The following is a 10,175-nucleotide window of genomic DNA, read 5'->3' as shown; positions in this document are numbered from 1 at the left end:
AGAGATGGCGCCTCCCCCTCGACGCGAGCGTAAAAGTAATGGCGGAAGAGCGCCGTGTTGGGGACGACTCCGACGAAGCCTTCACAGAGGTGGGCAAATAGAGCCATGCACGACACAACATTTGGAGTAAAATCCAGAAGGTGGAAGCCAAATGTGTGCATGACATCATTGAAGAAATCGGAGAAAGTGGGGCAGAGGCCGCAAGAGAAGTAGTCGACGAAAACGGGTACCGATTCGGGGCGGCCTCAGCGCAGTTGGTGGGGACGACATGCGTGGCTGGATGCCCCATCATCTCCCCCTGTCTTGCACCCTCACAGGGGCTTGAAGCTGTCCCGGAGCTCGAAACCATCGACCGTCGAGGGGAAGAAGGCGAGCTGCGTCTGCTGCGCCGCCAACTCACTCCCCGGTGGCTCCGTCGCTCCGGTGTCCTTGGCCATCCCTTTTCCCTTGTTGGTTTTGGGGGCCATGGCGGCTGTGAGGGAGAGGGGCGGAGGACAGAGAAGACAAAGTGGCGGCAAGAAGGGTCAGAAGCTTGAGAAGGAAGGAGAAAGGGACGGCGGTTCCGAGCTTGGAAAAGGCGCCACGGGGGGGGGGGGGGGAAAAGTGGGCAGTGCGCCCGCGGTTATTCCTCCTTTTATGGGGAATGTGCGAGCTGCCTCCTCTCCCATAACCACGATGTGACGCATGCATGCGGGAACCGCCCCACGCAGGACCCACACGTCATGCATGACCCTCCATGTCATGCGTTCAACACGGGTCATGGGGAAGCGCAGCGGACGAGAAGTTACTGCAGTAAAATCCGCCCCACCTGCCCGCGCACCGTTCTAGGCCTAGCCCAACAACGTGTCGCGCTTATGTGTGGCCCAGGCCCGGGGGCTCCTGTCGGTGTACAAAAGTAGGGGCTCTCCTTTTGACCCCTTTACTTGTGCACAGGAAGTCAGAGCCACGCACCACGGCCACACTTAGCAGGGTAGAGGAGGGATGCCAGAGAGAAGCCGAAGCAGAAGACAACCAAGGCGATGCCAAGACCAGAAGGACAGGAGGGCAAGAGGGCGAGGTGGACTCCCTCGGCAAGATCCTTGCCGAGGCAGCCTCCGCAGCCCCGGCAAGGGCCTTGCCGGGGCAACTTTCCCAACACCAGCAGAGCGAGCCACCCTTGAGCCCACAGGCTCCAACCCAATCAACTAAATTGGAGCCAAGGCTCGGGAGGCGCCTCTATGGTGGCATGCAATTTTTCGTCAAGATCATAAACATATGAGTTCAGATGAGGACCAGAAGACGGCGACCCTCGCAGGATCCTAGCCGAGGAAATCCGCAAGACCCCCGGCAAGACTCTTGCTAGGGATGACAGCAACGCCATGGCAAGACCCTTGCCGGCCCCCAGCAAGACCCTTGCCGACGGCATCAGCAGGGCCACTACCAGGCCTGCACCAGCCAAGACTTCCACTGCCGTCCCCGTGCAGCTGCCAGCTCAACTAGTTGAGCAGGCACCTGCATGGCGACGTGCGGCCTCAACACCAGCCCAGCAAGCTCCTGCGTGGTGGCATGCAAGTCTTCCTGGAGGCCTCCACCACCGCGCCAGCCAGCCAACGTGGCTCCATGATGCCTCGTCAGCTCAAACGCATGTCAAGGCCAGGCGAGGCGGCGACAGCTGGGACGTGCTTCCCTGGCGTCCCCGATAAAGCAAGGGGCACGTCGGAAGCGGATTTAATGCGTTTGCCCGACGGTCCCAGATGATAGGCTCATGGACTGTAGACCTTTCCACCTCATGTGTGCCACTGTGGCGACCCCTTTTTCCCTATAAAAGGAGGCCTGAGGCGACCAGGGGAGGGATTTGGCTCTTTTGGGCAAGTTGCACCCCATAGCTAGCTCAAGAACACAAGAACACACTCAAATACATCCACCAAAGCAGGGCTAGGGTATTATGCATCTTCGCGGCCTGAACCTGGGAAAACGATCCGTGTGCTTCCTGTCAGACCCGCTCTTCTCACAACCCCACACCCGCCTACCGTAGAAGGGATCCCAACGACCCCATAGTAGTCTTTCCCACCGACATCTCCGACGCGCCAGGTGGGGGGCGCGGCTGTGAAAATCTGTTCTGATCGGAGCAGCGGCTCGTCGTGGCCGTCGTTCCAATGAAGAAGAGGACCGAGCTTGGCGACGCCATCTGCGGATGTGGTGGATGTCCGTGCAACGACAGGAAAGCTAAGTCATGTGAAACTTTAAGCAATTTCTTTTTATATATATATATGGTTATTATCCTCGAAGGTCCTGCCCTGTGTATGGAAAACCTGCACGCAAAAGGGCCCTTCCGCGATTAACAACACCGTTGTTCTGTTTCGGGTCACTCAACACCTCAAGAGGCCGCGTTGAGAGTGGCGGGGTAGCCTTCCACAATTGGCAACACTCTCGATTCCTGACTCGAGTCAAGCTCGACAGTTTGAGCGGCCGCCTTGAGCGCGGTAAGGTGGTTTGCCGGGTAGCAAGCACACCCGGCAGGCTATTAGGGATCCGTCCCCAAGGTGCCACCCTGAGTTTACGCGCCGACGAGCCTACCCGGTTAACGTAGGGCGGACATACAAGGGAAGATCAGACAGGAGAATAACATGCATTGTATCAAAAGTACTACAGAGTTACATTACATCAATTGTTGTTGCGGTTCTAACTAAAAATATAAACTATCTTGGCCATGAACCTGCAGCGGCCACGAGAAACGGGGTGCCTAATCCCGGACTGGCCCTCCACCCTCTCAATTCAGCCGATGAGGCTGATGATGGGCTTGATACGCTGCTTGAGCGTCGCGAGGTCTGCATCCTCCGGCAAGCTCTCCAGTGTGGCGTCGAAGTCGAGGTTGGGGTTCCAGCGCGCCACCTTGCTGAGAACCTTGGTCATGGCACCCCAGCAAAGCCTCCGGGACTTGTTGGCCAGGGAGGCCGCCCGACTGGAGTGGAGCTGCTCCAGGGACCCGAGGACGCCCTCAAAGAAGATGGTCAGCTTGGCGTTGGGGCTGGCATTGCCCTCCGGGGTATACCTTACATTTGGCGTCCCCATGGTTGCCAGCTACGTGGTGATCCTACCGGTGACGCCTTCGAGATGCCCGATCCAGCGGTTCTCGCCTTCCACAAAATCCTTGTGGTTGCCCGCTTCATTCTTCCACAGCTGCTTCTCGGTCTCTAGGTCTTTGGCCAGGGCCTCCTCCCAGGCCTTGCCCTCTGACAGCATCCCCTCGAGACCCTCCAGCTTTAGCTTGAGGTCTTTGATGGCGTTGTTGGCTTCGGAGAGCTGCCCGGACTTGTCGAGGACTACGCCCTACGCCTCAACCAGGGCACCGTTGAGGGTGTCCTTCTCCCTGGACAGCTTCCAGACCTGATCCTTCAGCTCGTCTCGCTCCACCTCCATCCCCTTCACCTTGTCAGCATGAACCAGAGCCTGGGCATCGAGCGCCTCCTTGTGCCTCGGCTCCAGCTCCTGGGTCCGCTGCACGACAAGCTTCTCCACCTCCTCGTCCTTGCCGCGGAGTGTTGCGGCAAGCTTCTCCTCGCGTGCGGCAAGATACTCCTCCTGGGAGTCCAGCGTGGCCAGATGCTGGGCTCGAGTGGCCTCTGCTTCGGGGGCCAGGTTCTTCGCCGTCTCCTGGGCGTTCTCGACGTCGGCCCGATCCATGGTGAGCACCACCTCGCGCCTGGCCAGCTCGTGTTGAGCGGCCTTCAGATCCTTGTAAGCTTGGTGGAACCAAGTTTGTGCCTCTGCGACGCGCCCCTTAAGTTCTGCCTCCGCCTTGTCCACCGTTGCCATCCTGGACTTGGCCTTGTCCAGGCGAGCGCGGTGGAGCACCTGGAGCTTCTGAAAGCTGGCACCCATGGCCTGGAGAAGCCGCTCCTCCTGAGAAACGTCACCTCCAGCATTGGGCTCATCGACGACCTCGAGCCCGGCGGCGGAAAGCACCTCCTCATCAAACACCTCTCCCTCGATGGGCACCCTAGAGCTTGACGCCCCTGGGAGGTGGACGAAAAGGTCGTCGCTCACCCTCAGGTACCTACCGGAGCCAGAGGCAGCGGAGGAGGAAGGTTGGTCATCAGCCATCTCCTCCTCGGCAACGGGCTCGCCGGCCTCCCCGACAGGTCCCTTGCCGGCCTCCTCGGCACTAGCCTTGCCGGGCACCCCGGCAGGCCCCTTGGCGGTGTATTCGGCAGCGCCCTTGGCGGCCGCCTCGGCGGCGATCTTTTCGGCCTCCGCCGTGGCGTCCTTGGCGACATCCTCGATGACAGTGTCCAGGTCCTCCCGGTCCGCCGGGAGAGGATCTGGATATTGGAAGGGGGTGAAGTGAAGCCAAGACCAAGATTCAACAAGAAGAAAAAGGATGAAGGGCGAATGGCTTACCCCTGACAGGCTGGAAAAAAGAGGCCCCCCCCCCCCCTCTGTGCTTGGCGCCCTTGCCGGGGGCGCCCCTCGGGGCGGTATGGTCGATGGGGGCGGCGCGTTGGGGTGGCCCTCTGTGGCTCCTTCCACTATTGACCTCCTCCTGCGATCTCGGCAAGGTCCGCGCCAATGGACCATACCCTCGACACACGTCAACGAGGGGTGAGTGGTGAACTTACGCTGGGGGCTGCTCCGGGGGCTGCTGTTCGGGCTGCTTACCACCACTAGTGGCGCCCTTGAGGTGCCCTCCGAGGGCTGGCCGCCCGCCGAGGACCTGGCCCTCTTCTCCCTCTAGGCTAGCGTCTCCGCATCCCTGGCAAGACGAAAACAAGTCAAGATAAGAAGCACAGTTAGAGGAGCCGGAGATGACGAAAGAAACGACACTTACTCGTCCTCCACCTCCTCTTATGTTGCCTTCCTCTTCCTCCTTGGGCTGAGAGACACGAGGTCGAAGAAGACCTCTGTGTCGTCGCCTGCGGGAGGAGGGGAAGCAGGTGGAGGAGGGGAAGCAGGCTGTGTTGGGGAACGCTTGCACGAAGAAGAGGCAGATGCTTTCTTCTTCGCCACCGCGACCTTCACCAACTTCTTTGCCGCCGCGACCCTCATTTGGCACGCGGACGTCTCCTGGGCATGCCGGGGTTGTGCGTCCCTGCCGGGCCGAACCGGCTCGCCGGAGCTGGCCCACCGGAAGACTCGCCCTTTACTCGCGGCTGGGGGCTCGGCAGCTTCAGCTTACTCCTACGACAACTCATCGTCGTCCTCCTCTACAAGAGGGGCCCCGGTGCGGGCGCTGCTAGCCTCCCCAACGGACTCCGCCCACTGGGCAAGTTCCTTCTCCTTTGCGGCTGCCGCGGCCTTGTCCTCCAAGCTGCCGGCGCTGCTGGCCTCCTTGGTGGGCTCCGCCTCCACCGCCCTGGTGGCGATGTAGTCCAGCTCCGCCTGGGTGGTGTCTGGACGAGCTGCGGCTCGTCGCGGACGTACTTCACCTCCAGACTGTCGAGGAACTCCTACACCTGCTCCTCCAGTAGCTCGGCCCAATTTGGGATGGGGCCGTGCGCGTTGCAGTCTGGCATCATGGCGATGATGTCGTTCTGGCGCGAGTTATTGCTCAGCGGGGTCATCCCCTCCGGTAACCCAAAAAAGGGCCCCTTGGCAACCTTACCGGCCTTCGCGGCCTTGCCGGACCTCTCGGCCTTGCCGTCGCGGCCCATGTCAAGCTGGAAGAGCCGCTGTCAGAAGTGAGGGTGCGCCAGCACCGTGAAGTTGTGGTCGAGGCCAGGGCGAACCCTCATGATATCGGCCGCATTCGTGAAGTGCCAGGCCGGCCTCCCCTTATCATGCAGCGGAGCGATTCGGCGGCGGATGAAATCCACCCGATCATCTCAAGGGTGAGCCCGGTCTCGGTGAGGCGAAAAATCCGGGTGATAGAGATCTTGAGCTTGTCGTCCTGGGTGTCGACGTCGCCCCAGTTGGGCCTGCGAACTGGCGGCGCCTGGCGAACCTGGCAGCACTCCTGTGGGTCGTCCTCCTCGATCCAGCACCACCGGCCCCGCTATTCATCCCACCTCTCCTTTTGGACGCCCTCTGGGAACGTCCCTTTGGACCTCGGGATCCAGGTGTTGCAACCAGAGATGGCACCTCCCCCTCGATGCGAGGGTAAAAGTAATGGCGGAAGAGCGCCTGGGGGACGACTCCGACGAAGCCTTCACAGAGGTGGGCAAAAAGAGCCATGCACGACACAACATTTGGAGTAAAATCCAGAAGGTGGAAGCCAAATGTGTGCATGACATCATTGAAGAAATCGGAGAAAGGGGGGCAAAGGCCGCAAGAGAAGTAGTCGACGGAAACGGGTACCGATTCGGGGCGGCCTCAGCGCAGTTGGCGGGGAAGACATGCGTGGCTGGATGCCCCATCATCTCCCCCTGTCTTGCACCCTCACAGGGGCTTGAAGCTGTCCTGGAGCTCGAAAACGTCGACCGTCGAGGGGAAGAAGGCGAGCTGCGTCTGCCGCGCCGCCAACTCACTCCCCGGTGGCTCCGTCGCTCCGGTGTCCTTGGCCATCCCTTTTCCCTTGTTGGTTTTGGGGGCCATGGCGGCTGTGAGGGGCGAGGGGCGGAGGACAGAGAAGACAAAGTGGCGGAAAGAAGGGGCAGAAGCTTGAGAAGGAAGGAGAAAGGGACGGCGGTTCTGAGCTTGGAAAAGGCGCACGGGGGGGGGGGGGGGAAAAGTGGCAGTGCGCCCGCGGTTATTCCTCCTTTTATGGGGAATGTGCGAGCTGCCTCCTCTCCCATTAACCACGATGTGACGCATGCATGCGGGAACCGCCCCACGCAGGACCCACACGTCATGCACGACCCTCCATGTCGTGCGTTCAACACGGGTCATGGGGAAGCGCAGCGGACGAGAAGTTACTGCAGTAAAATCCGCCCCACCTGCCCGCGCACCGTTCTGGGCCTAGCCCAACAACGTGTCGCGCTTATGTGTGGCCCAGGCCCGGGGGCTCCTGTCGGTGTACAAAAGTAGGGGCTCTCCTTTTGACCCCTTTACTTGTGCACAGGAAGTCAGAGCCACGCACCGCGGCCACACTTAGCAGGGTAGAGGAGGGATGCCAGAGAGAAGCCGAAGCAGAAGACAACCAAGGCGATGCCAAGACCAGAAGGACAGGAGGGCAAGAGGGCGAGGTGGACTCCCTCGGCAAGATCCTTGCCGAGGCAGCCTCCGCAGCCCCGGCAAGGGCCTTGCCGGGGCAACTTTCCCAACACCAGCAGAGCGAGCCACCCTTGAGCCCACAGGCTCCAACCCAATCAACTACATTGGAGCCAAGGCTCGGGAGGCGCCTCTGTGGTGGCATGCTAATTTTTGTCAAGATCATAAATATATGAGTTCAGATGAGGACCAGAAGACGGCGACCCTCAGCAGGATCCTAGCCGAGGAAATCCGCAAGACCCCCGGCAAGACTCTTGCTGGGGATGACAGCAACGCCATGGCAAGACCCTTGCCGCGCCCCCAGCAAGACCCTTGCTGACGGCATCAGCAGGGCCACTGCCAGGCCTGTGCCAGCCTAGACTTCACCGCCGTCCCCGTGCAGCTGCCAGCTCAACTAGTTGAGCAGGCGCCTGAGTGGCGACGTGCGGCCTCTACACCAACCTAGCAAGCTCCTGCGTGGTGGCATGCAAATCTTCCTGAAGGCTCCACCACCGCGCCAGCCCAGTAGCCAGCCAACATGGCGCCACAACGCCCCGTCACGTCAGATGCGTGTCAAGGCCAGGCGAGGCGGCGATAGCTAGGATGTGCTTCCCTGGCGTCCCTGATAAAGCAAGGGGGGCACATCGGAAGCGCATTAAATGCATTTTCCGACGGTCCAGGATAGGCTCATGGACTGTAGACCTGTCCGCCTCCTGTGTGCCTCTGTAGGGACCTCTTTTTGCCTATAAAAGGAGGCCCGAGGCGACCATGGGATTGATTCGGCTCTTTTGGGCAAGTTGCACCCCGTAGCTAGCTCAATAACACAAGAACACACTCAAATACATCCACCAAAACAGGACTAGGGTATTACGCATCTTCACGGCCCGTACCTGGGTAAACGAGCCGTGTGCTTCCTGTCAGACCTACTCTTCTCACAACACCGCGCCCGCCTACCGTAGAAGGGATCCGAGTGAACCCAGAGGTGTCTTTCCCACCGACCCACGACGCCTATACTCAGGTGTCATCTCTGGTGCAGGGTCTTGTCACTTCACTGCGACGAGCAACACGTAATAATTTGACAAATGGGTAGTACAGTGCTACTACATTGGTAGTACTCCTACTACTACTAGTACTAGCACCATCGTCTGGATTTAGTAGTACTACCACGTCCATCTGGATTTAGTATTTGACTAGCAATATCTAGTAATGAATGTCACAAAAAATGTACTACTCCCTCTATAAATAAATACATGGTGTATTGTTTTATTCCTTTCGGTAGATGGCTCAAATCTGAAGTCTCATCAATCAGACTACTATTGTACTCACCGAGCGCTCAGCTTTGTAAGCTACCAACAAAAAATTGCTATCAAAGACTACTATTGTACTCCCTCCATACTAGTGCATCAGTCACGTTATGAAAACCAAATAGTAATCCCAAAACTTTTAGGCGCGGTGCATTAACTACCCACCTCGTTCCCTGTGTTTTGCCATGAAAAAAGAAATCACCCAATACGAGACGTGGGGTGCGTATGCACCGAATGACTTGATAATACTCCCTCTGTCAAGGTGTATAAGTCATCTTAGAGCAAGTGAAAAATAGGAGTGGGCTCTCATGCAAGAGCCTAGCTATATGCGGATTCCTAGGCCGATATACAATAATTATTGAGAAAGAGAGAGAAGATGTGAAAAAATAGTACTCTTATAGCCAGCCTTATAGCTAACCTTATTGTATGAGTGGCTACAAGTGATGGCTCTACTATGATATGGCAACATCATATAGCCAGCAGCTAGCTATACTATTAAGTATTAACCATGCTCTTAGGTTGTGCACCATGACCAAGACGAAGGGGAAAGCGAGAGAAATTAATGTCTTTTTGCTAATTAATAGGATTACATGCAATGAACTAACCACTTCATGTCATGTTTGGTAGTCTCAAGTCATTGAAAGCATGCACGGCCCACATCTCTCATTGGTTGATATGTCACGAAAGAAGAAAGGAGGAGGAAGTTAATGTACCATGCCTAAGTGTTTTGGGATGGAGGGGGACACAACTTCATTGACTTAATGAACCTGTGTTTGGGTGAATGACTCGTGGGCCCAACAGGTGGCTGGCCCACCTGTCATACAGCCAAAGGCAGGTGCAGTAGAGGGCCGAGGAGTAGATGGCCAACACACACATGAATGCAATGTAGTCTGCACTTCTCCCTGCTAGTCCAATCTATAAAATCCTACGCACCTACGCACCCTAACCAAGGGCAAGAGAGATGACTCCAATCGCAAGAACAGTTGACTAGAAGCTAGACACATGGAGGCGATGAGTGTGAGCATCAGCCGGCTATGCGAGATGGTCCATGACGCCGGCCTGTGGTCCGGCACTGAGGAACGTCTCCAAGTCGTGCCTAAGGCCGCCAGGGCGAGAGGCAACTTGGATGAAAGCTTCGTCTCCTTGTTCGACAAGGTCCTCGTCGGCTTCCTCGACAAATTCCCTATCGTCAAGAAGCTCGCGGACGACCTTGACGTACGCTTGCAGCCCACGCGTCCAGGCTCTGCGATGCCCGCCACCCTCAACGGCCTCTATGGTGACAACCTCTTCGATGCACTGGTGGCCCTGCGACTGCCCGCCATCGCGCTAGAGAATGTCCACCTCAAGATCGCGCTTGCCGCGCAGCGCCTGGCGTAGCAAGACACCGTCGACATAATCACCCACGTCTATGCTCGAATCGTCCACAAGGAATACTACATGACAGAGGAGGACGATATGTCGCTGGCCTTCTTGACCCGCAGGGCAACCTTGGACGGCATTATTTAGAAGCATGTTGAGCTTGCCGCCAACGCCGCTGCTCCTCACACGTTGGTTGGTGACCCGGCGCACTAGGGCTTGATGATGTCATTGATGGATCCATATGTATCTTTATCTTTCCGTCAAATCCATGTAGTAGTATATGGTACTACTAGTAATTATCTTACTTATCGCATCAACTTCATAATTTTCGTACGTACTCCATGCATGAACCGCGCCGGAACCAAACTTCTCATTACTCTAGGGAAAATTGTTATTTCTACCTATCGG

This window comes from Triticum urartu, chromosome 1 (genome assembly GCF_003073215.2).
Source record: "Triticum urartu cultivar G1812 chromosome 1, Tu2.1, whole genome shotgun sequence".
NCBI lineage: Eukaryota > Viridiplantae > Streptophyta > Magnoliopsida > Poales > Poaceae > Triticum > Triticum urartu.
This window is presented reverse-complemented; position numbering follows the sequence as displayed.